At 43.4% G+C, this 26,749-nt stretch overlaps 1 protein-coding gene across 1 annotated transcript in view; it reads right to left on the bottom strand.

The window, feature by feature from the left end:
* Positions 1 to 12,787, bottom strand: part of phf24 (PHD finger protein 24) — a 34,899-nt gene extending 22,112 nt beyond the window's left edge. The window contains exon 1 of the mRNA XM_056578640.1: positions 12,364 to 12,787. The gene's annotated coding sequence lies outside the window, so the exon portion shown is untranslated. The remainder of the gene's footprint in view (positions 1 to 12,363) is intronic.
* Between the last annotated feature and the right edge of the window lie 13,962 nt (positions 12,788 to 26,749).

Genomic DNA, 26,749 nt, shown 5'->3' with positions numbered 1-26,749 from the left:
ATATGTATTTCAATCGGAGCAAACAATGAGCTTAAGGGGTAGGAACTCTCAATGATGTATCACCAATCACCAATCGTCAATAAGTAAGGAACAGGGATTGAATGAACCGCCATTTGGTTCCTGTTCTTCCTAGAGGTCCGAGACTCAAACAAATCTCATCTGGATTCATCTCAAGCCTCTTCCTTCTCCAGAATCAGTTTCCAAACTCTCTCCCCCTTGGGGAGAAGTGGGGATCAATAGGAGGTTCTGAAAGTCAGCCAGGAGATCAAGGTCAACCGATGACACCAAATATTCATCCTGCTTTCCTCAAATGTGTCAAAAGTCATTCAAAAGTCATTCTCTCCATCCCTCCCCCCTCTCCTGTTTACTGCTCTCTCTCTGAAGCCCGTTTGTCAACGATACCAGTTCATCTCTATTCTTATCAGACTAGAGAGCCCTTTGAAACTCTCTCTCTCTCTCTCTCTCTCTCTCTCTCTCTCTCTCTCTCTCTCTCTCTCTCTCTCTCTCTCTCTCTCTCTCTCTCTCTCTCTCTCTCTCTCTCTCTCTCTCTCTCTCTCTCTCTCTCTCTCTCTCTCTCTCTCTCTCTCTCTTCAAAGTGCCTCTGAGGAGCCAGGTTATCTTCACCCCTCTCTCTGCATGACTTCACTTCAAGTATCTTTCTAACAGACATTATTATCCATCAGACCGACTGGTCCTCGTACCTCGATGTATGAGCCAAAGCAAGGCCTGTTTGTTTTCTGCAGTGCAGAATTCAGAAGGGAAAAAGTCACGCAATCTGTCCATTGCTACTAATTACGCCACCAACGACAATCATTTTTTCTAATTAGTGATTTTAATGAGTCATGAATTACTCATTTGACGTCAAACTCCTGCGTCTAGTGCTTTCCACCGGGGAAATATTCCGATGGGATTTTAATTCTAAACACATCAAACCACCCCACTTTGTGATAATGAAGGAAGAAACAGAAAATGTAAGGGCGAATCTCACTGAAAAACGAACGACAAATCAGGTTCAAACTCACAATGTTCCCAAAGCATAATAATGACCTTAAGCTGGTACCCTTCAAAAACCATTATACTGCCACTCATACATACTGCACCACCGCTGTACAGCATTGTATTTTATATACATGTCACTGCACCTCCCATTTACAAACGTTGGCGGTTTAGCTTCATTTTACGTCATGTCTGAGAAGGTTTTCTCTGGTCGTTTTTTTAAGGAGGTAAGTGTAGCAGTAGTAGTAGTATGAGTGACATGAGTTAGGGAGAGGAAGGCAGACAGACAGACAGACAGACAGACAGACAGACAGACAGACAGACAGACAGACAGACAGACAGACAGACAGACAGACAGACAGACAGACAGACAGACAGACAGACAGACAGAGACAGACAGACAGACAGACAGACAGACAGACAGACAGACAGACAGACAGACAGACAGACAGACAGACAGACAGGCAGGCAGACAGACAGACAGACAGACAGACAGACAGACAGACAGACAGACAGACAGACAGACAGATAGAATGAATAATATGTGAGACAGACTGTCTTTGCTGGATGGCAGTTTAGTAGTAGTAGTAGTAGTAGTAGGGGCATGAGATAAGGAGTGGAAGGCAGAATGACGGCGGGACGGACAGATAGAATGAATGAAATAAGAGACAGACGGTCTTTGCTTTGCCATGCAAAATCTGAGAGGATATCAAAGGCACCAAAGGAGTGTGTACTATCAATAATGAATGCTACAATTTCAAGTGTGTGTTTGTGTGTGTGTGTGTGTGTGTGTGTGTGTGTGTGTGTGTGTGTGTGTGTGTGTGTGTGTGTGTGTGTGTGTGTGTGTGTGTGTGTGTGTGTGGGTGGGTGGGTGGGTGGGTGTGTGTGTGTGTGTGTGTGTGTGTGTGTGTGTGTGTGTGTGTGTGTGTGTGTGTGTGTGTGTGTGTGTGTGTGTGTGTTTGTCCATATTCTGCCACCATAAGGGTGGTTTGTCTACATATTGCAAGGTTTTGAAATATGTTTTTGTCAAGGTCAGTCCCAAAAAGAAACAGAAACATTATATGTTCTGAAATAACAAGGTTCAGAAGGTTCAGAAGGGCCAGCGTCAACACCACAATGACATTCAGCTGGTTGAATTGCTTTCCGTGGCACTTGGAGAGAGGAAATATGAACAGAATGACCAGAATCTATATTTTCTATTTTTGTGGATTCCAATGCATTTATGATAGATGCAGGAATGGTATAATAAAATCAATGCAAATCATATTTGTTTAATTCGAAAAGTTCCAAAGATATGAAGCTTGCTAATTAATGAATTACCCTCATATACATGCCTCTATCAATATTGAGTCAATATCTCTATAACTTCGAGACTAGCAGACTATAATCAAGGACAACATGAAAAGAACATTGCGTCGCTTGGCAAGAACGTTTTGGCGATGTTACACGCCGCTCCCGAACAAAACCAACGTGCTTCAGGATTAAAAATGGGAATGGAAATAACATCACAGTGACTTCGTCACGACGGCACTTGCGCTCTCTCCTCCCTAGTGAGAGACAGGCAGCCAATCCAATTACTGAGGATAGCGGCGTCGTGGACTCCAGTTGATTACACGCTACTCACGGGACATGTGTTTAGCTCTGAGATGCAGTAGCACCCATTCATGCACCGCATAAGTGTATGCACGTAATTTAATCATGTATATCTGGACGGAAATAGGACTACTTCCAGTAACTTACGCCTCCTTGTCAAGCGCCTTGCTATGTGCTAATGCTCTGGTGTGCTTAATAGACTATTCATGTGAATCAGCGTCTTCACTTAGGATAATCATGTGTCTTGATTGCCTTGCTCAATGTAAATCTTCCTATAGGCAATGGGATGTTATGAAGGGATTTCTTATTTTATTTTATTGCTATATCAGAAAACTGTCTTGAAATGAAATCTTTTATTGCTCTAGAAATGGATTCTGTTATCTAATGTTTTTTCTTCTATCTCAGTATAGCTGAACAACAAGAAAAAGTTTCATCATTTTGTTTGGGGTTGATTGGTTGGTGTGATTGACGATTGTTACACTCAAAGAAAAAAATGACTCTCAATGCTACACAACCCAAACATTACCGCTTCACCGGCTCGCAAATGAGGCCTCTGAAAGCCACGAGTCGATGTAAGTGTCTGCGCTGTGTGTATCAGCGCCTTCCTCTGAACAGTCAGGATCTAACGCGTCCATCCTTCGCCCAGCCAGCGGTGCAACGTTCACGCGGAGGATGCTCTTCAAAAGAACCGAGCGACTCCAGACAGATGATTAAAGCAGACCTAATTAGTCTGCCGTCTGAGCCGAGCGACCTATCTTGTTCTGGGTTCAGTGGCAGGGTAGCGACCTCTGCTTGTTCTGGGTTCATTGGCAGGGGGGGGGGGGGGGGGGGGGATTGGCAGGCATTCAAATGGAGGACGACAAAGTTGTTCGGCTGCTTAAAGAAATGGGTGGCAGGTAGGGAAAGGTTTCAAGCCTCTATTGAAGAACGTGTACCGAATAAAATAATCAATGAAAGAAACGTAAAGGGAGTACTTGAAGTCGGCGTGCTGAGACTTGGCACGTGTTGGCGCAATTCATCAGTCTAATCCTGTCGCCACAGCTGGGTGCTGGGAGCGTGACGCGTTGATGATAATAAATGAGAGGACGGATCTAGGGTAAATGCAGGCGCCTTCTCACCGCCAACAGTGTACACCGTTGAGAGTTTGATTTGCCAACAATGGAAATGGAAAGGTAGACATAGTGAGGTGGGAGCCGATACTAGTGATGAATAGTTGTATGTACTGTACTGGTGGTTACCTCAACAGAAACCAACTGAATGGCTTAGTCATGGGTTATTTATGTTGAAGGGCTGCAGCTGCTTCGGCTTCAAACCCCCTCTCACTTGTTTCGTCAAGCCTTTATTTCACGCTACGTTGATCACCCTTCTCTTGTAAGGGTGTTGCTATATAGTATGACCATGCTACACATTTGATAATGAATATACAATACACAACTAAATAACATTAGCATTGTTTTTTAAATCATTTTGGTGTTTTTGTTGTAAATTGTAGGGTTAAGGTTAAGATTTTTGGGTTCTATTTCGTCCAAATTAAACTAGACGTAGGAAGGAGACAGTTGGAGGTGGGAAGGAGACAGGTGGAGACAGGGCATGATCTAGGGTCTGCCCCTATATCTCCAGCGTGTGATCCAGGCAGAGAGCTGCCCGCACCAGTGCGCCGTCTGGTTCCAAGAAGACGCAGGGAGAACCTTGTCTTTTTGACGCAGAAGGATGACCTTGTCTTTTTTAGGTTCACTTATCAATTTTAATAAGGGCATCATGTTTGGTTCTTTCATCCTGCCCCACGGTGGAAAATCTAATCTGACACAAGTGGGTTAGTGCCGCTGTTTCGAAGCCTCACTTCATAACACAGTGGAGAAGCCTGGCACTGGGTTGGCCCACACACCACACACCACCAAACCAATCTGAATCCAAAACCCACTTCAGAAACGCATTCTACATGACGCCAGACATTAACAAACCAATAAGAGACTACACAGTAGGCTACATGATTTCAGATGCCAACCAATCCAATAGAACACACAATTCCAGGTGCAAATATACCAAAGGGAATCCAGAATACTTATTCATTATAGTCTTAGTATGATTGGCAGTGTGTATTTATGCCACTTAGGAATACTCAGTAAATTGTAATTGCAACTAACCAGAAGCTAGAAGGAAAGTGTTTTCCCCCATGGAGGATGAAGGAAAATGTATTTCCCTACTCTAACAGAGCCTAGCGTAGCATAGCCTAGCTCCAGCTAGCTATCAACCAGGGGATGGAAACTGCATTTCCCTAGCCTAGCCTACCCTAGTTATATCTGTTAGCTCTAAACCAGAGCATGAAGACAAGTGTATTTCCATAGTATAGCCTTGCTCCAAATGGTAGCTTTCAAACAGAGGACGAAGGAAAGTGTATTTTCCTGTCTTCACAAGGCTAAATCTCCTCCTGCTAGCTCGTAACCAGAGGATATAGAGCCTGGCCTAGTGCTGCTACAGCTGCAGATGCTATTTATCAATCAGTGGATGGAGAGATTATATTTCCCTAGCTAGCCTAGATCCGCTATCAGCATGAGGGGGAGCAGCCTCTGCTCAATGGAAATCTAGAGGTAATTTGAACAGGTTTCATAAATAAACCTAGGGATGGTGAATCCTCTTTGGAATAATGTATCACTATTTCACATAGGCATCACGGGTATAGCCTGTGTATATCCGAAGGTTTTCTGAATAAAAAGATGCCTTTGTCTCTCTGTCAATTGTACTAAAGCTGTTTTTTTTCTATGATTTTATGGATTTTTGTTTTTGGTACCTGCAAGGATTTGTAAGCTTAATCACACATTTGCCTACTGTCAAATAGGTGTGCTTGCATGTGCCTCTGTTTGTCAGTGCGAGTGTGAAGCATCTCATGTGCTCCTCTGTTCAGACCGCTTTCAGACAGTCTAGCGGAGACGAGTATAAATGATTTAGAGACCCCTCGTTAAATTTATGACCTGGAAGCTTGTCACTTTTATAAGGAAATGAATTGACACTGAGAATATCCTTCAAAGTTGTAGTAAAAAAGGATATTCAACCACAGTCTTGAAGGAATACAGGTAACAGACTTACACAAGCATAAATATAAACATGCCTTTGGACTTCCTGTGGCCAATAAACATAAAATAGACACCTCATCCTCATTTGTAGTCAAAACCCTTTTTCAGACAGCGGCCATATTGAATTTAGGGAATTTGGGTGGTCCTGATACACCCAATCATAACTGTAAGTATTCCATTGGTTTTCTTATGGTCACAAAAGGTAAAATAGACATCAAGTTTGTATTTGTATCTCATCTAGTTCAAAGCTATGGACGAATCCCTTTCAGGTGGCGGCCGTATTGGATTTGGAAGCCATCTTGGTCTCAGGGACCATTGGCTCGGGCGCCCTGGCTAAATCATTTCAGTATGCCCTCACCTACGTCGGTGCCAAATTTGGTGCATGTAGATGAATTTGCGCGAACAATGGGGTGCAATGCCCCATACCACAGCCAAAGCTGCTTTTTGGACAGTGGCCATATTGGAATTGGAAGCATAAGGGGTCCAGATGCACCAGGTCGTAAATATTAACATTCCTATGTGTTTTCCATGACCAATTAAGCTGAAAACGATACAAAGTTTGTATTTGTTACCATGTGATTCAAAAGTTATGGCCGGAACCCTTTTCAGGCAGCGGCCATATTGGATTTGGCCACCATCTTGGTCCCAAGGGTCACTGGCTCCGGCGCCCTCGCTAAATAACTTCAGTATGACCTGAGCTACATCTGTGCCCAATTTGGGGCATTCAGATTAATTTGCGTGAAAATGTGCTTAATTCCCCCAACTACAATGCAACTTGACAAAACGGATGAAATGCAATGCTATGCTGTTGATATGAATTGATGCTTGAATCAAGTTAGAATCAAAGTTCACCCCAATGCTTTTGTCCAAAGCTTCAGTGATTTCATATCACTCATTAAGGAGCAGGCCAGGATAGGAATCATGCTCATGATTTCTTCAATTAGATGACCGTCATTGGGGATTCAACTCTATCTATATTTCCATTGGTTTGCGCTGTGATCCAAAGGCAAACACATTAACCAAATCAAAGATCAAACAAATAACAATCTATTTGTCTCAGATGGTAAAGGGTTTGATAATACATCTCAGAGAGATTGAGTTATATGCTCAATGAACCAAGTATTTGAATTTAATAAAATATCGATCATTACATAGAGAAATTCATCTGAGTGCTTTTTAAAACCTGCAGTTCCCTTCATGTTTACACATTGAACATCATACATCTATTACAATAAACCATGAGACAAATGTAATAACAGAGCCATATTAAACATTCTAGCATTCATAATGTTAACACAACTCGAACATGGCATAGGTTTTTGACCTCTAGGATTTCACTACCTTATTCAATTACGTTTTGAATAAAAGAGTACCCACAAAGGAATCAATTTATGTTGGAAGAAATTAAACGAATACATTTATTTTCTCATCATTTTATGAATTTCATGCATTCCTAAAGAGGAGAGAGGCAGAGGGAAGGGAGGGGGAGGGAGTGAACGCAAGTGAGAGGGAGACATAGAGAAAGAGAGAGAGAGCGGGGGGTTGGAAAGTGGAATGGATATGTCATGCAGCTTCTTTGATGTTTCTGGCTCCACGTTATAAAGACAGGAAAGACAGGAGTGATACTTCACTCTCAATACACGTGAATAATAAGTATGGAGGATTTGTTGTAAAAAATAACCTTGTTGCCCTACGGAATTATGGTTTATAATTCAGTTTTGGGTGTCGTATTTCAGTACAATGGTGTAGTATGTACAGTATCAGAAGTAGCACTCAATCGTAGTACTGCAGTACCACAGTATCAGGTGTAGTAGTACTATGGGGTTGTCTGATTGTATCGGTGTAGTACTATTCTACTATGGTGTTGTATTACTGTATCGTTTACTATAGTGTTGTATTACTGTATGGAGTGAAGTACTATATTACTATGCTGTATCGGATGTAGTTCCACACCATAGTACTGTATTACTTCAGCATTGGGTGGACAACTACAGTATCAGGTGTAGAACTACAGTGACGTACAGAAGTAATACTGTGAGGTTCAACAGTATGGGTTTGTGAGTGGACAGCTTCAGGTGTATTCGCATTCAGTCCTGGGCCCGCCGTCACCTCAGGATGTGACAGAGACCAACAGGGGGGGACAGGCCTCCTCTGTGGAGATAAGTCCCCCCCCCATAAGGTCACACCGGTCGGAGGAAATAAGCTTGAAGAGGTTTCAATGAGGATCTCCATGATTCCCATGATATCTAGATCTTATATCAGAGGGCATGGTAAATCTACCATGTGTCATACTGAGCATTTACACTGACTGAGGTAATATACCGGCTTCATTTCGCACCCCTATTTACCTTCTCGGACCCTACACATATTGGGGGTTTCATTTTCATGTAAACACCATTAGACGGCTCCGCGGCCGGTTCAAAGGATGGGACTCGGGTGTTGCTGCGTTGTCTCTACAACAGAGACCACGCAGCGATATCAACATGAATAGTAGGTGAAATCCGCGAGATGTTGACCACCATTGGAGAGAAGCTGACGCAGTTCCATTTAACGAAGACGGGGAACGATGGTGTGATCTAAGAGAAAGTAGCAGACAAACTTTCCTTTCCTTACAATCAAAATAAATATTTTTTTGGCGTTTGTGCACATGTTAATGGTTGATCGCTTTTGTAGCCTACACTCAGATGTATACTCATTATTTTACGTGCAAATTATTCAAAAGAGATATACTCTTTATATATATTTTTTCAATTATCAGGCTGCAGTCTGCATTACATGTTTTGTGTTACCACATTCAGTTGTGCGTGTGTCTGTGTCAAACAGTGTGTGCGTGGGTGTGTGTGTGTTCATAGGGGTCTGTCTAGGTAGGTGAAGGTGAGGCTGTCCTCTACAGTCTGTTAGTAGGTGTGTGTTTGTGTGGTTATAAATGGACTGCATTTACACTGTGCTTTTCCGATCTGTAGGGGCTTTAATAATTTGTGGCTTACATTCACCCAATCATGCACACATTAATCCACACATCCACACACCGACGGCCATGTAAACCATGAAAGGCTTACACCAGCTGGTTGGTAAGCAGTAAGGGTTAGGTGTCTGGCTCAAGGAACCCACAACACTTCCCTAAGATGAGCCAGGAATTGAACAAGCAACCTTACGGATGCCAGACGATTATTTTCTACCTCCTCAGCAACTGCCAACCCCTGTTGTCATGTAGATGTTGTGTAGCTTCTGTGTAGTTGTTGTATAGTTGTTGTGTAGTTGTCAGTTGGTGTCTCTTCCCTGGGCCGATGGAGGTCACATGGTATGGTTTGGAATCCTTAACCAGCCTACCCTTTCTGTCCCTCGTTTCAAGGGAAGAGGGGGGGGAGGGGGGGACTGAGAGAAAGGAAGGGGAGCGAGCGAGAGGGAAGGCGGGTTTGGGAGAACCACAATATGATGGCTCTTCATGGGAATTGGTCCCAGTTTGGCCAGAAAGAACGGAGAACCAGAGACTACAGACTAGAGAACCAGAGACTAGAGAACCAGAGACTAGAGAACCAGAGACTAGAGAACCAGAGACTAGAGAACCAGAGACTAGAGACTAGAGAACCAGAGACTAGAGACTAGAGAACCAGAGACTAGAGAACCAGAGACTAGAGAACCAGAGACTAGAGACTAGAGAACTAGAGACTACAGAACCAGAGATTAGAGACTAAAGAACCAGAGACTAGAGACCAGTGACTAGAGACTAGGGACCAGAGACTATAGAACCAGAGACTAGAGAACCAGAGACTAGAGACTAGAGAACCAGAGAGACCAGTGACTAGAGACTAGAGACCAGAGACTATAGAACCAGAGACTAGAGAACCAGAGACTAGAGACTAGAGAACCAGAGAGACCAGAGACTAGAGACTAAAGAACCAGAGAGACCAGAGACTAGAGACTAAAGAACCAGAGACTAGAGACTAAAGAACCAGAGAGACTATAGACTAGAGACTACAGAACCAAAGACTATAGATCAGAGAACCAGAGACTAGAGACTAGAGAACCAGAGACTAGAGACAAGAGATTAGGGAACCAGAGACTATAGACTAGAGACTAGAGAACCATAGACTAGAGACTAGAGAACAAAAAACTAGAGAACCAGAGAAAATAGAACAGAGATTAGAGACTAAAGAGGCAGAGAAGTGGAAATAATTTTACTAACAACTTTACAAAGGTCTCTGCAGCAGCAGGCCAACACATAATTAGGGGACATCAGCCAAATACACACACTCACACTCACTCACACACACACTCTCACACCAACACATCTAACCATACAATCACACACACAACCATACAATTACACACACACATACACACAAACACACACACACACACACACACAATCACATACACGACCATACAATCACAAACACACTCAAACACACATGCACACAGACACTCACGCACACACTCACACACGTGCAAACACAAGGACATGCATACACACATGCACACAATCTCACACACACGCATACACACACACACATGCATGCATACATGCAATCCAACACAGGCACAGAAATACACACATGGTACACATGGTACACTTTAACCCCCTCTCTCGCTCTCTCTCTCTCTCTCTTTCTTTCTTTCTCTCATATCAGCAGACATAACAAACAGCAGGACTATTAAATGATTGGGTTATATCCTCTGGCCAGCCTCATCCTTATCACTTCTGAGGGAAATATTCCACAGGGGCCAGACTACGACGCCATAAACATAGAGACAATTGCCCTCTGCCGCCGGAACAACTCTAAAGTAACCCACACAGGGGGAGAGAGAGAGAGAGAGAGAGAGAGAGAGAGAGAGAGAGAGAGAGAGAGAGAGAGAGAGAGAGAGAGAGAGAGAGAGAGAGAGACAAAGAGAGAGCGAAAGCGAGAGTGTGAGAGAGGGAGAGAGAGATAGATAGAGAGAGAGAGAGAGAAAGAGAGAGAGAGAGAGTGTCAGGAGACGGAGAGAGAGAGAGAGAGAGAGAGAGAGAGAGAGAGAGAGAGAGAGAGAGACAGAGAGAGAAAGCGAGAGTGCGAGAGAGAGAGAGAGAGAGAGAGAAAGCGAGAGTGTGTGAGAGAGAGAGAGAGAGAGAGAGAGAGAGAGAGAGCGAGAGAGGGGGTTAAAGTGTATTTTCACACGCACTGAAAAGTGGTAAGGGGTGGAAAACTAAGTGGAGGTCATCCCATTGGCATGCAAGCTACGCTCGGAGTGGTCTCTGCCAGCCATACTTGAAGAGACAAAAACCAGCCGACAAATGGCAGGACGAGAGAAAGAGAGAAAGAGAGAAAACAGAGGGGCCATGGACGAGCCGTACAGGAGCCGTCGGGGGCGGAGGAGACAGATCAAGGTGACGTCTGGGTGCGGGACATCATCATCATCATCATCATCATCATCATCATCATCATCATCATCATCATCATCATCATCATCATCATCATATTTTCCCACACGCAGTAGTGGCCTTGGGGCGCTCCTGCTTGAACCTGTGGTCCAGCAGTCGCAGGAACTGTGTGCTCTTCATCATCATTATCCTGCTGAACACCCATGTCAAGCAGCCTCTCTATCCATGTCCAAATCTTTCTTGGCATCCCCAGGTCAAATATAACCAGTTCCTGTAATTCGCTATCGTCCAGTCTACAAACATGACCAGCATATTTAAGATGTTGTAGGTAGAAAAACTCCCGTAATGGGAGGGTGTCAGTTATATAGCGCAGCTGTTCGTTAGAGAACTTGAAAGTCCAGTCATGGTCACCTTTGACTTGTCATTTTGGGTCAGAATGCTTTTCCACTCTGGACTCGTGAGGCAGAGACAATAGCACAGCCTGCATTCAGATCTGACTGAGATGGAGCCCTGATAAGGGACTTGTTGGGTTCTGTGACGCAACACAGCCCAGAACGGGTTTGACCCCTAAACTCTGGTTGTCCTTTTTTTGTTTTCATCTTTTCAGGGACAATGAGAGCGAGGACACTGCAAACTGTGTTTTCGAGATGGCCCTTCATATCAAGGTAATTCATCTCTTTTTGTAGAAGTATTATATCAATCAAGAATTGCCACAAAACAAGCCATGCAATGACGGACAACAATGTTTCACTGTGTTTTGTTCTCATCGCCAAAGCCCCTCATAGAAATCCTCCTTCAGATGCTCACCAGAACATGAATTCATTCACTCAGTCGTTTAAAGCGGGTAGTTTGAGTCTAAAAGGGCCGCAGGTCCACGCCCATCTGGCGCTGACCTCAATCACAGTGCCGTCGCCTCCATCACACACGCACAATCACACACACACACACACAGACACACACACACACACTAACACACACACACGCACGCACACAAGCACGCACCCACACACACACACACACACACACACACACACACACACACGCACACACACACACACACACACACACACACACACACACACACACACACACACACACACACACACACACACACACACACACACACATACTTGCATTGACATCCACAAACGATCATCTACCGAGTTAAATCGAGGGTGGTGCCAAAACTGTCTAGTCACTACACCGCATGCACCACACAAGTCAACCTAAGATATTTAAACCTCCTCCACACAGTTCCCGGTGTGCTTTGTGACACACATTGTGCACAATATACACATTGTGCAGCAGCAGCGTGTGCACGGACACGCTGCGGGGTATATTCACCTGTACGATGGGTCGTGTAGTAGTAGTTGTCCCGGGGTCTTCACGGCTCTCACGCCGGCGTGCACAGCATTGCAATACTTCCCCTGAATGAAGTCCGTGCGCCTCTTGCACTCCAGGGTCCAACTGCACGGATGATCCAACACACTACGAAGGGGGTTTAGTCTGCAAAGCTCTTTAGATCTCAAGATTTATACGATGAGGGATCTCCTGGGTTTTGGTTTTGGTCCAGCGCATGAGCAAGACGCTGGTAAGTAGTTAGGTGTTTTGGACAGTTCCCAGTGCTGAAATCTTTCCTCCGTCCGTCGTCCGTTCCTTCTGCTCCGTGCACGGATGGATGCAGCAGATCTTGCAGCCGAAGCAGGCAGAACACTCTGGGAAGCTGCTGAAAGCTGCTTGATGGCTGGCGGCTGCACAGCGGTGCGTACTGCGGTTCCTGCAGAGCACAGGGTCGCTCACATTATGGTGTCACCACCGCCGGGAGTCTATCGCGATTATTGAGCTTCAGAAGTTGTGGGGCTCCTCCATATCACACGGATGCCTCTTGATTGGTCCGTCCCGGCTTCTCATGAGAGTGACGTGGGGTGAAATACTCGATCAACGACCAATGCGCTCCGGGTGACGTCACCGTGCGCCCCTCGGGTCGATTTGCATGAGGGCACACATACACACACATACACACACACACACACGCACACATACACACAAACATACACACACAAACACATTAGGACACACACATACACGCACACACACACGCGTGAGGATACACAAAGGCACACATAAACACGAACACCCACACAAACACACACACACACACACACACACACACACACACACACACACACACACACACACACACACACACACACACACACACACACACACACACACACACACACACACACAAAAACAAATGAGGACCAATTCACATGTAAAACGCTTCTTGATTGGCTGGAACGGAGGTCGTTTTTAGGGCAATAAGCAAAAAAAAAAGGGAATTGTAAATATAAGTCAAACCAAAAAGCCATTCTTCTTCCTATTTGGGGAATATTTCCCTGCTCGTTTGTTTCATCTTCTTGTGAAGATAATAATAATTCGGAAGAAATCAGCATGTGTGTGGACATTAGGCCTGTGAGGCACTTAGGGGCTAAAAAGGGCTTTCAGCACTGGTCATAAAGCACTGTCACAAACATGCACACACACTCACAGACGCACATGCACAAGCACACACACGCACACACAAACGGACACACACGCATGCACACACACTCCGAACACACACACACAAGCAAAGATATGCACACATACACACACACACATGCACACACACGTATGCACACACACACGCACAAGTAAACACGCACACACACATGCACACACACACACACACACACACACACACACACACACACACACACACACACACACACACACACACACACACACACACACACACACACACATACAACAACAAGGCATTGACAAAATATGTTTTAATATTTGCAGCACTATAAATACTGGACCTATTCACAATTTATTGAGCTAAACCCTTTTTTTAATAACTAAAGAAAACAAAACAATCAGTCAAAATATAAAACATTAATTGTCCCACGTAAAAAAAATACTTGCTGTATATTCCATCCACATATGTCCCAACCATCTAGCCTGGCTAACCTCATCTCAATCCACATTGAGATGAGGTCTGGGAACCACGCATTCATTTTCTCGTATTTGAGGCGTAGTTTACGATTGCCCGGAGCCGTTTATTGGGCGCCACAAATTTCTATTATTTGAGTCTGTACGTAGCTCATAGCCAATCAAAGCCTGTTGGTAGCAGGGCAAAGACATCCTTCTTGGTAATGAAAGAGTTTAACGCCGAAAGTTGCTATTTTTTCAAAATAAACTTGCGTTCTAAACTACAAGCTTCGGCGAGTCGCATAAAGTTCCTTGCCGTCCCTCCCCGTTCTGTGATTGGTTCCCTATCTCAGGCGAAAATAGGATCCATGGAATCCATGCTGCATAGAAGCGCAAAATGAAATCGCGCGCAAGGCAGCATGGGTATACCCAGGCTACCATCCATCGTGGTATTTTACTGCTAAACTTTGATTAGACTCAACTTTTTAATTTCAAAAGAAAGCAGATGTGTCAGTGAACCAATATAATGTTGAACTGTTCCTGGTAAATACTTAAGCAATTTGCCACTTATTTCCTTTATGCCACTGCTTTATGTTAAACTGCAGCGACCTTAAGAGCAAAACAAACCCAGAGATTTACGCAGATTCAGGCGACCAATCTATTAGAAAAAGCGATCGATTCACAATATGAGAATAGAGCAGGGTTTATTATCTGTAAACAATGATACTTGAATAATTTATGGGAAGAAATATAAAGTGATTGTTGTAAATGTTGTGATTATATAAAATAAGAAGATTATATAAAATCTAAATAAAGCAAAAACTATATAAATATGAGAGAAAGACCTACATATTCCCATATTTAGATATATTAGGATGTAGATATGTGTATGGTTTATGAATAGTTTTTGAAAGGGAATATGAATATTGTCCATGAATAGTGTTATTGAATATTTGAACTTAATGAATAGTATTTAATATGTGAAGACTGTATGGCCCGTGAATAATAGTTAGTATGTAAACATGTGAACGTCCATGAATGGTATTTATTATGTAAATATGTGTGCTGTCTTTTTTAAGCCCGCTCCCGGCTGGTAAAAATTGTGGGCTTCTACATGCCCATGAGTCCTGAAACGGACTCTGCATTGGTCACATGTTCATCTACTAAGTGATTCTCAGAAAATCATTTAACTATCCTGACATCGCCAGACTAAAGGTACGGCCACACTGAACACGTTACGCGCGTTAGAGGCGTTGAACAAAGGCATTTTTGCATAGGGAACCATTGGTTAAGGCGCGTAGATGCGTTACACGCGCTAAAGCAGCGCGTTAGGCGCGTTTCACACTCCTAAATAACGCGCCCAACGCACCAACGCATGGAGTTCAATTTTTTTTTACTGTTGACGCGCCTACGCGTGACGCTAACCCTAGCCGCGATAGCCAATCAGCGTTGAGCTTGACCCGATGTTACTGGCAGAGAGACGGAGGATGCACAGAAGCAGAACATGGACGACCAAGTCATCATTTCAGTGTGTGCTGAAACGATGAGGAGGTGGTGAAACTCACCCACCTGTGAGTGCCTACAGAGGATGTCATGCACTAGAGTTTAGATTCTCTGCCCGAGCCCGAGCCGACCCGCGGACCGGGTCGGGCCGATATTTCCCACCACTATCGTCGGGCCGGGCCTTTGATCGAGCGTTTTAATCATTGCTTTATCGGCCTAATCTGAGGAGAAATCTATGCCATAAACCGAAATATTATAGGCCTTTATTACACCGGTCTTCTCAATGCCGTGGAACTTGCATGGGTAGTTTTCCGGTAACTTGTCAACCCCAGCGTCTTCGGTTACTAAGCGACGTCAACGTCTTTTGCGGACTATTTCTCTAGTAATCAACACTACGAATGCTGGTAACGAATAAATTGTAAAAAGACTAACCATGTGAAGTTATTTTTTAATTTTGGCAAGTAACCGTGTAATAAGCGGGATAATGTATAGAACGTTGCAGGTCATTATTGAAAATAAGCCCCTTCAGGGCGAAGCAAGACACCTCCGCTGGGCGGGCTCATCTAGCTGCCTAGGTGCGTTAGACGGGTTGAACCATTTTTGTGACACACAATGATCAAGCGTCAGGTTAGGCGTAATCTTACACGCGAAACGCGTTCAGTGTCGCCGTACCTTAATCAACAACTGCGCCTTAGTCCGAACCTCTCACTTACAACCAACCAAAGCATCGAAACCTGTGACACATCATTGGTAGCCATCTTGGTTGTTTATGTAAATGCTTCAGCGGCGCTCCCATAGGGCGGTCCTCTGTTCAGTCATCGTATTAAACCCGCCCCCTTGATATAGACAGATGTGATTGGCCCGACCCGGGCCACGTCTGCTGGAGATGTGTCTGGACAGGAGGGGGGTTCATGTTTCATTTACCAGAGCGAATAAAAGACTCAGAGCTCAAAGATTTTGTCTGGTTCCAAGCCTACTATTACCAGCACGATTCATTTTGGGCAAAAAGGGACCTTAATCTGAGCATGTTTATTTTTGTGAACATAAACATTAAATAGCTGGTGCAAATACTTAGTAAGGTGTACAATTTATAAGAAGGATTTAACAAAGATTTGTATATAAGTATTCCGATTTTTATTCATTTTATTAAGGTGCTGTTGGAGCTAGGTACTAGGATTCAACACAATTTATGATGGGGAAATTATCAATTTGTTCATAACTAATTTAAAACTATAACTATAAGATCGACCTTACCCTGCCCCCCTTCTGTGTCTCCCCTTTATAACACATATAGGCCATATCTATAAAGCATACAGATAAACAAGTTTGATACAAGGCAACCGTGTTTAGAAAAAGAGAGTTTTGAAGCCAGCTAAATCTGTCTATATTATGTGCCTAATTTCCCCTCAGGGAACAATATTCTGCCATCTGTCTGTCAGTCTTTTCTGGTCTCTAGTCAATCGTATCCATCATTCTATGAACAGCTATAGACATATTGGAAGGTGGAAAGTTGACAAATCCTCAGATGACCTGAAGTAGATGTTATAGAGCCAATTAAATGTATTCATATGTTATTAATAACCCCACTTAGTATGAGGTCTTCACCATTTGGTGGGGAGAACCAGGAGGTAGGAAGTGACTTGCCAAGGTCTCACTCTGTCTTTCTCTCTCTCTCCCTCCTCTCATCGATAATGGTGTGGTAATTCCTGGGGACAGGTCCTTGCAGAAAAGAGAAGTGTTTGGAGAAACCTCTCTCCTCGTCCTGTTATCACCTCAGTGAGTCGGAGTCAAGGTGCTAACCACCAAGTTCCCCATCCCTGTTAGTCCTTCCTGACAGCCTCCTGCTGGGTCGTGCTGCTCCAATCAGTGCTCAGAGAACTCCTCTTAAATCAGTGGTTCAGCACCTAAAGCATCTGCTTTCACTCTCTACCCTACCCACGATCTACCCGTTATATCAAAGGCCCAGAAACCCTTTTGGCTTGACAATCCTGTTGTCCTTGTAAAGATCTGTCCATTCGCTTCCCTTTGAAACGCTTTACAAATTCACCTGACACCTCAGAGCGGTCCCAGGGACCTTCATCAGCGAGACGGAGGCCAGCGCCGAGTTCTTTTGTTGTCCTCTGTGTGATGCGCTCAGGAACGTGTTTATGTCCGTGTCTCCTGCACACAGAAGGGTGTCGTCTGCATACGCTATGCTCTCTAAGGTCGCAGACACTCAAAGAGGGATGTTCTAATCATTGCTTCTTTCTGGTTTCAAAGGCCAGAGCTGTCTATTCTCCACAAAGTGTTGTGAATAGGAAAGGAGGATAAACATGAAAGAGATGGAGGCATCTATGTTGAATCTATGAATAGGTTGTTCTAAAATATGATGCAGAATAGCTGTTTAACGGTCACAAAGGTCAAAACAGGTTAAGACCATGATTCACATTTTATGTTTTATATTGGGTATACAATTACAAGCGGTGATTTGTGGTCAACACACCAGTGTTATGTTTGTTGCAGACTCTATGAAAGCTCAAGAGATATTTAATAAAAATGCAACTATTGAACTAGAACTATAGAACTACAAGCAAAACACATCAATAGGATTTGTATACCTCAAGTGGCAGACCCTGAAACCACCAAACAGAAAGAGAATGTAATCCATAATCCGCTTTCATGATGTAAGAGGTTGGCAAGCCTTGTTAGTTGGGGAATTTTATTTTGAAGGACAGCCTCACCTGTCGAACAGAGATGAAATAGGTATTTTATAACTTCATCGTATGGTATGGTTTATCTGACACTAATACAACAGATGTTAAGTATAGGCTGTTTGTTTCTCAAAAGATTTCGAACCCCAATGTCAGCTCTCTAACCTGTAGGCATCCTTGAGCATAATGTCTAACCCCTGCCTGATTTAAAATCGGTTTTGGATTAAAAACATTTGTAACTTAAACAATTTTGTTATTTTCAAGGGGCATAATATAGTTTGCCATGTCATAACAATTGCATTTATATATCCCTTCATCACAGTTCCAGACTGCTTCACAAGCCCACATTATGCAACACCCTCAGCCTTCTAAAGGAGAAACTCCCCAAACCCAGAGGGAAGAAACCTTGAGAAGGAACACAGTGGAGCGAGCCGTCATCAGGCGACCAATAGGAGGGCTTGGAAGACAAGATAATATAATGGCAGCAGAAAGCAGAAACATTCACTTCAGTTTCTTCATGATAAACAAAAGGAGTTAACAATGAACATGCATACATACATAAATAACCCTCAGTCTCCATAAAACCATGCTAGCGGCTGAGAGGGTAAACTGAGATGCTTGGTATAACTTAACGTATTTTAGCATTTTCAACACAGTGCTGTTCCAGTATGGGAACCATCTATCCATGCAGATTCACACTGCGTGGGCTCAATGAAAAACCTTTGAAGGCAACTTCAAGAACGTTGCCGGGCAACCGAAGAAGACATCCATTTGGTTAACTTCAATTTAGAGATTTCGTTTTTTATCAGGCTTGCAAAGACATCACGTGGAATGTATGTTTTTCAAATACATCGAAACATCAATGTCAACATCCTCAGTTTCTATAGAAAGCTGCATTCCAATTTTTTTAATTAAATGGCATTCCAAGGTTCACTTCATTCAGTCCAGTGAGCGAAAGCATGGTATAATGAGTATAAAAACTCAATAACGGCAAATGCAAAAAAAAAAAAGAAAAGAATCTCCAAACCAAAATAAATCACTCAAGCTGCTCTCTCTGTGACAGGAACGCAGGGAGAGGGATTTACACTTTGGGGGATCTTCATTTAACTTGAAGTCCCCAGACTCTGCCTGTTATACCAAAACGGCACAACATCCAAAATAGAATTACGCTTTTTCTGAGTCTCGTCAGTTTTTGCTTAAACTTAAGTTCACTGCCCTGCTTACAGTTCTAAGCACGGTTGATGTTGTCACCGGATCCAGAGCGAAACACGTTACTTCCCCCAAAATGTTATTCTGTCTGCCTGGGACCAGACTCCATTACAGTTGATTAAAGTACAAATCTAGGGGCGCCCCGGTGGTTCGCAGGGTAGAGCGTGTACCATCAAGGCCCAGTCATCACCGCAGCGACCCGGGTTTGATCCCTACCCATGGTCCTTTGCTGCAAGTCTTCTCCTCTATGTTCCTGTTTGTATCACTCTTTAAAAAAAAAAGGATAAAACCATCAAAATGTAGAGCATTATCAAGTACATATTTAAATGAGCATTAATTATATACATTGTATTAAATGCTGAGATACAAATTATTCTATAATTAATTAATGCATTACATACTACTGTGTAACATGAATACTATTTATATAATTGATTTTTTTATAAACACACACCTGTGATTCATTTTAAGGCAATAATCTCAAAGCATGTTAACACCCCCTAGCTGTTCTTAATTAGATCTGCATATTTCCACCTCCTCATGACTAACTCCATCGGAAGAAGTTCAGCCGATACATCTGGGATCAAGATGCAGCAGTATGAAGTGTTTGCTGGCTGATCGGCAACATGGTTCTGCAGACCGGAGGACATAACAATAACAACAATATTATTATGACTGTTGGGAGGGCTCTGAGGTTTTTATCTCAGAGTGGTTTCAGACAGAGTACACAGCTTCCCTTTAAAACTTCCTCTCGTTCTCCCTGGAGTAACACACAAGCACACGCACGCAAAAACACACACAGAGGTATGAAGCGGTAATTGGATTTTGGTCCTAACACTGAAAGCTGATAGACTGCTGCCAAACACTTTGCATTTACCTGTTCACCCTGAACACTATTACCACACACATGCACACATACACGCACACACACTTAGTGAACCATGCACATAGTCAAAACTGCTTTCACTCTGTAAAGAGTCTGGATTTTTCCTTGCTAACTGCCGATATTCGTATCTTGGATCTCATTTGAAGAGTGAAAGAGAAGATCCCTCTCATGTTCTCAGCAACGTTAGCCTAGAGCAGGGGTCTTCAATTAAAATTGAACAAGGTCCAGTTACTAAAAATTCCTTCCAAGAAAGGTCCGAACCTACCACGTCCTAATAGCCTTCTTTTGTCAAATACAATCAACACGGCATATTACCTTATAATTTCAGATGTATTTATTTTCAATTTCCAAATAGCTTACTTTTAACCATGAAAAACGAATAAAGTAAAACGACAAAGTAACGCATATTAACATTTCAAGTAAACAAAACAGGTACATTAGGCCTGCAATTCAAGTAAACATAAAAAGAGCATTAGGCCTTCATTTCAAGTAAGCATAACAGTGTCTTAAGTGGTGTTAGACCCAACAGGTCCTCACAGATCTCTTTCTTGTCTTGATGAAACAATCGCACATAAACCAAAAGCTGGGCATTATCCGTTACATCTGAAGACTCATCAATGGCTAAGGATGGGGCACTCTGAACAGCTGCATGAAGCTGTGACAGTGCGTTATCTGATAACATTTAGGATTTTCTGGTTGTCGTTGCAGCTCACATTGGGATTCGCTTTATTTTTTCACACAATTCATCCCTTTGTTTACCTTCAAGTAACGTCTCGGCAGCGGCGTTCAAGCACTCATTCACAACAGTCGTGTCACTGTTTTTTTTTTATGTTGCCCCAAAATCCATGCAATCTTAAGTGAGCATTCATTTGCACGTTGCTGGCCTGTAAATTAGTGTGTGAAGACACACGTAGACCTCTCATACTGAGCTCTCAGCTCGGATATTTTCCACGCTCTTACTTCTGACTTCTGGGGATACTTTTCCTCGAAGGATCTGTGTCTGGATTCGTAATGCCGCTTAATATTCCCGCTTTTTATCAGCGCCACGGTTTCAACACATAAAAGACACAACAAAGGTTTTGTACTGCCTTGCGGGAGAATGAACAAGTATTGGTCAGTCCATTCATCTTTAAAATGTCTGTTTTCGGGGTCATCTTTCCTTATTTTCGAGCAAGCCATTTTCTCATTTCAAAGCGCATTTCCGGTAAACAAAAAATCTGATTAGCTATTTTCTGAGAGACGCTATTACGCACATGCCGTGACAGACGGAGGGAGGGGGGGAGTTCGGTGAGTGCATGATCTTCGCTCTGTGAAGATCATTGCTTTTTGCTGTTTTTATGCTGCAATACAGACTATTCTGCCTTTCAATTTGTATTTCAGTGAGAAATGATTTTACTAACATAATCATGCTTTGTATAGTGAAATCCTAAAAAAAAATGTTATTACTATTTTAAATTGGTCATGGGTCCGGATAGGTCCATGACGTCCGTCACTTGATCCGGACCCGGACCGCGGTCCGCCGTTTGGAGATGCCTGGCCTAGAGGGAGCACCAATCCCGTCACAATGTTTATGAACATACATCCCCACAAAACCTAACCAGGGCACACTGTGTTGTGTTTGGTTGAATCACCGTCGGTTATTGGATTGTCGATTTTGAGTAAACGTTTCTCCTCCGTTTTGATAGACCAGCGTCAGGAGAAGCGAGTTCTCAATCAGAGATGTTAGCGTGGAGTCTAGCGTGGAGGAGACAAGCATGGAGGAGACTAGCATGGAGAAGACAAGCATGGAGGAGACTAGCATGGAGAAGACAAGCATGGAGGAGACTAGAATGGAGAAGACAAGCGTTGAGGAGACTAGTGTGGAGGAGACAAGGGTGGAGGAGACTAGCATGGAGGAGAGTAGCATGGAGGAGGCTAGCTTAGAGGGAGCTAGTGTGGAGGACACTAGTCTGGAGGAGACTAGTGTGGAGGAGATTAGCATGGAGGAGACGCGGGGTCGCTGGCCTGAGAGAATAGTGTGGAGAGATGGGAAGGAGGTCTCTGTCAGATGGTCGCAGCCTCCCTCAGAGCCTCAGAGGCTCATGGTCGTCCCAGATCTGATAGAACGTGTCACTTCCTGCCGCTTCATAACCTGATAGAAACTGACTGTAGCTCTCACCAGACCTCAGGAAGTTTGAATAATTCATGTCTGCTGGAAGCAGCAGTTTGCATGTCCGAGTCGACATACGCAATATCAAGCTAATGAAATAAAATCACCGTCAGAACAGAATGAATAGTCTGGTAATGGAAGACATTAGGAGGAAATAGAATGAGTAGTCAGGATGTTGAGGGAGTTAGGAGGAAACAGAATAAATAGTCAGGGAGAGAAGGGAGTTAGGAGGAAACAGATTAACAGAAGCTAGCGGTTGTCTGCTGATGAAATACCAACGCGGGCTGCGGGAAGGAGCCTGAGCCAAGCTCTTCATCCGTGACTCTAGGAGACCAGAGGTGTTTAAAATGTTACTGATTATTAGGGCTTTCGGATGTCATATTAACAGCTTGGGAAAGTTCCTCTGCCAAGTTCACTTCCAAAGGCAGGTGTGTGTGTTAGTGTGAGTGTGACTGTGAGTGTGAGTGTGTGTGTTTGTGTGGCCTTGCATTTAAACATTCAACGCCCTCAGAGGAGACACAGGAATGTGTGTGCTTGCAAATGTGTGTGCCTGTGGGTTTACTTGCAAGGGTGTTTGTGTTTCGGGGTGTGTATGTTTGTGTGTGTATTTCCGAGGCTGTGTGTGTGTGTGCGTACCTGTTCTGCCTGCCTGTTCTCGTAACCGCGGGAACAGCATGGGATAGAATAGACACTGGTAGTTGGATGGGTTTAGGCCCCCCCCCCCCTCATCCCAAGGTGACCCCTTGATAACGTGACCACCTGACCTCACAGTGGGGGGTCAATGAGAGGTTGGAGCCCCCCAAGACTAGGTGCTTAATCACGGCTGGCGTGTTGGGGGGGTGGGGGGGGTTTGTTCTGACCCACTACGCCTCAATGTTTCGTCGGGGGGGGCTGAGGTTATTAATACAAGTTGATGAACAAGATTCTCACTTCCCACTGATCAGACACACACTCCCACTTGAATTCCGCATCACACGGTTTTGCCGTTCGTTTAGGCCCGGGTTAATTTTGGACACTATCTCTGTCGAGATGTGAATCAGCCATGTTCAACTCACCCCTTCTCGCAGTGTAGACTAGAAACGCTCTGAAACTGGGCAGTTGGAGAGAGCCCTCGACAACTATTATATACTGAACAAGTGTTTAGCATCTCCCATAACTGGATCTTTGTTTTTTCCAACACGAGTAACTGCGTAATAAGGGCCAGTATATTTCTCCAATAGCGCTAACAAATCACCAAATCCATAAGTTTTAATTCTATGTTTATATAGCACTGTACATGCTAACAGACTGAGATACTCTAAGACAAGCTCTTACAATTATTTTTATGTTACACTGTTTGCCAATTTCTTGAATACAGACACATGCTTAGACCAAAGTAACACAACTTGAATTTTTTGTTACTATAACTTAAACACATGTAACCATACCTTAAACAATAGCGCTGCTTTGCACTTTAGTTGCAATTGTGCAACACACTTGCTCCTTTCCGAAACACATTTGCCCCGGCGCACTACACAATATTTCATACATAAGACACTTAGTTCAAAAATGAAATCTCAGCATACCATTGGGAAAACATATCTATTGAAAAAACAAAACCCATTGGGTAATTGAAAATACTTAGATTCAACACTGAAAACCAATCAGCCACCTATAAAAATGTCAAAGGGCAATTGTGCACGTCCCAGGGCAGCGCAGAAGAAATATATCATTGTGTGCCACCATAAGCCATTGAGCGTTACTGAAACATCATGCAAAAATAGGTCCCTACAATACCCAACATATCATCACATTTCTAAATGCACTTCATGATGCAGCTGAACAGGACAGTACAGAGCAGCCCAGGTTCACCAACCATAAACAATTTGAAGTTGTATACTTGCCCCCTTACTCGCCATTTCTAAACCTTATAAAAGATTTTTTCAGCGTTGAGATGGCGCGTATATGACCGCCAACCAAACACCTCTTCTGCAGGCAATGAACAGACCTGTGGAGACTTTGAGGTAAGGTAAATCCATGGAGATTCGGTGTGTGTGTGTGTGTGTGTGTGTGTGTGTGTGTGTGTGTGTGTGTGTGTTGCACACACACGTGTGCCATTGCTCATTTGTACTTTGGCAAATAACATTTCTGATTCTGACCTTTTTTCTTTTTTAAATGTGTGGAGAAGCGAGAATGATTATCCTTCACTCTTTGAAAAGATTGGATTCAAATTGTATTTGTCACGAATATGAATCTCCGTTTGTGGTCTGCTCTCTTTCGGTCAAACAGGGCATGCCTCAATGATATTTAAAGACATTGGATTGGAATTTTTTTTATTTCTCAATATATGATTCAAACATAAATAAAAGCAGCACCATAGACAGGAATGGATGAAAGAGATTGAAAGGCTCTAAAAACAGCTGTGGAGACATCACACCGAAAGGGTGTTCATTGGATGACCACTATATATATATATTTATATAAAGAATATCTCCTTTCTCTGACCGGACCCAAGTGGCCCCTGTTGTATTTGAGCTACTTCAAATATTAGCATGGAGAGGCAGAGTCCTGGGCAAGAAGGGCAGACTGTACAATCACCCAAAGTCATTGATTATCCTCTGTCCTCAATTCAAACAGATTGGGCTTGACTTTCAGAAGGTCGGACAATTTCATACAGTGCGACTCCTAGTGATTATTAAGTATGTTTCATAAAGGAGCAGGTTGGGGTTAGGGGGATAGGGGGATAGCATCTAGGATGCTTACAGGTAGACTATTGACATTGGCAATTGAAAAACGGATAATCTTTACAAACCACTATTCTATCATTCCCCTTTCACAGGCATGAAAGTTGTTGTTATTTAAAGTATTTAAAAAAAACAATTGGCACCCTAAGCTACATGACCCTTAGTTTAGGGAAGCCATCACCGTAATCTAAGGTGACAACGCCAGAACCTTCCATGATGGCGTCCACTCACCTGCATCAGGGTGCACCCTGGGTAAGGCGTTTTCCGGTAATAAATTGAAAAGGCATTAGTTTGTGAGGAAGGCACCGGGTTGAGAAGCGGGCCTTGTTTACAGGCTCTGAGTTGTGGCAGGAGACCAAGCAGCCTTTTAGCGTCATGTTTAATATTTGATGGCGTCCCGCCCTGTAATGGAAACGCTCCTGCTGTGAATGAGGCTTAAGAAGGAACATAGTTTCACACAAACTGCAGGGAGGCGCCCATAGGGTCACCCCAACAAATATCGGGAAACTTAGTACACCCACACTCACACACAAACAAATACGCTCAGACACATTCAGACCCACGTTCACCCACACAAATCTATACTCACTCAATAAACTCAGACAGACAGACAGACAGAAATACACACTATTAGATAGTCACATACATACACATTCATACACACACACACACACACACACACACACACACACACTGTAACATACATGTGCTTGTGTGTGCTCATGGACGCACACACGCACACACACACAAATCCATACGCTCACACAAATTCACACGTATTCTCCCCCCCAAATCCCCAAAACACACACACACAGAAATACAGTTGTACACATCCATCAGACACAAATATACACACACAATTATAAACTCAGGCAGACAGACACACATACACACTATTACACACTAGATCACTCACATACATGTGCGTGCACTCACACATATAAACACACACCCACAATCTAACATACACTCAATTGCTTGTGTGCGCTCGCAGACATACACATTCATACCAAGTCACACGCTCACAGACACACACACACAGACAAACAAACATAGACACCAAGTCACACACACACACACACACACACACACACACACACACACACACACACACACACACACACACACACACACACACACACACACACACACACACACACAGTCCCACAAACACACACACGTTTACCCTACCAAAAGGGGACTATCGGTTTTCATCGACCAAGTGTGGACCTCTATTTCTGGTCATTTAAAAAATACAAAAACATAATACAGAGTTTAGTTTTAAGTTATTTTGTCATAATATAACTTCAAATGTGTTTTTTTGATTTCTTTTAAAGAAGTTGCCAAGAGGGGACTTGAATACTTAAGCGATATTTCAACCCGGTCTCACGAAAATACGTGACACTGTCACGTTATTTAATCTATTGAAACGTGATCAGGGACACGTATTTTCTAAATTTTGTGTCAAAAAGCACAAATTTCAAACCCATGTATTTCAATTGGGAGTATTTGTCGTGTCACTAAGCACGACTTCCAAACTAAGGTTCTGTCCGGGAACAGAACATTTGTTGTTAAAAATTGTCTGTGATAA

The sequence above is a fragment of the Gadus chalcogrammus genome, chromosome 19, assembly GCF_026213295.1.
Source record: "Gadus chalcogrammus isolate NIFS_2021 chromosome 19, NIFS_Gcha_1.0, whole genome shotgun sequence".
Taxonomy (NCBI): Eukaryota; Metazoa; Chordata; class Actinopteri; order Gadiformes; family Gadidae; genus Gadus; species Gadus chalcogrammus.
The sequence above is the reverse complement of the archived record's forward strand: the minus strand, read 5'-3'. Positions and strand labels throughout refer to the sequence as shown.